Source organism: Penaeus monodon, chromosome 30, assembly GCF_015228065.2.
Source record: "Penaeus monodon isolate SGIC_2016 chromosome 30, NSTDA_Pmon_1, whole genome shotgun sequence".
NCBI lineage: Eukaryota > Metazoa > Arthropoda > Malacostraca > Decapoda > Penaeidae > Penaeus > Penaeus monodon.
Window position 1 is genome coordinate 3407597 of NC_051415.1, and position 578 is coordinate 3408174.

General features: G+C 43.1%; 1 protein-coding gene across 1 annotated transcript in view; it reads left to right on the forward strand.

Moving 5' to 3' along the window:
• The window catches only part of LOC119592458 (IQ and ubiquitin-like domain-containing protein), a gene marked incomplete at its 5' end in the record, with an annotated part of 13893 nt that overhangs the window by 5864 nt on the left and 7451 nt on the right, over positions 1–578 (forward strand).

Sequence of the window (578 nt, forward strand, 5' to 3'; positions counted from 1 at the left end):
CGAAATGACACGAATCCATCACAGCCGAACGAATCGAGGCACAACACCCGAGTTCAATTTTTCGGTTTTCCTTGTTCTCGCAATGCACCCTAGCTGTTTCCTGGGGCGATGCATCGATCAGGGCAATGCTCCCGCTCTTGTTTATTTATTTTGTTTATATAAGTTGCTTGGGGGGGGGGGAGGAAAAAAAAACATTGCGCGAGAATTTTGGAATATGTTTTAGTGTCTCGATGGGAGGGTTGTCGGAAATTCATGTCTGGAAAAGTTTGTTTGATCTCGGTGTTGTCTTTAATGTTGTTACATATGATTAAAATCTGTTTTATCATAGAATAAAGCTGGTTTGAATGCACGAGCCACTTATCAGAGATTTGTGTAAAAGGCACCTTCGGTCTTTGTCTTCCTGATGTCTTTTCCTCTGCCATCTCGGCTTCCATGATTTTCCCTTTCTATCCTTTTTTTCTTCTTCTTAACTCGTGTCCAATGAAACCCCACTGCCTTCTCCTTGTGGCTTTCAATAGTTGCCTTTTCGTTCCTACCGAACTCCTTTCTGTGTGTTTACCCATCCACCCCATTCTCCC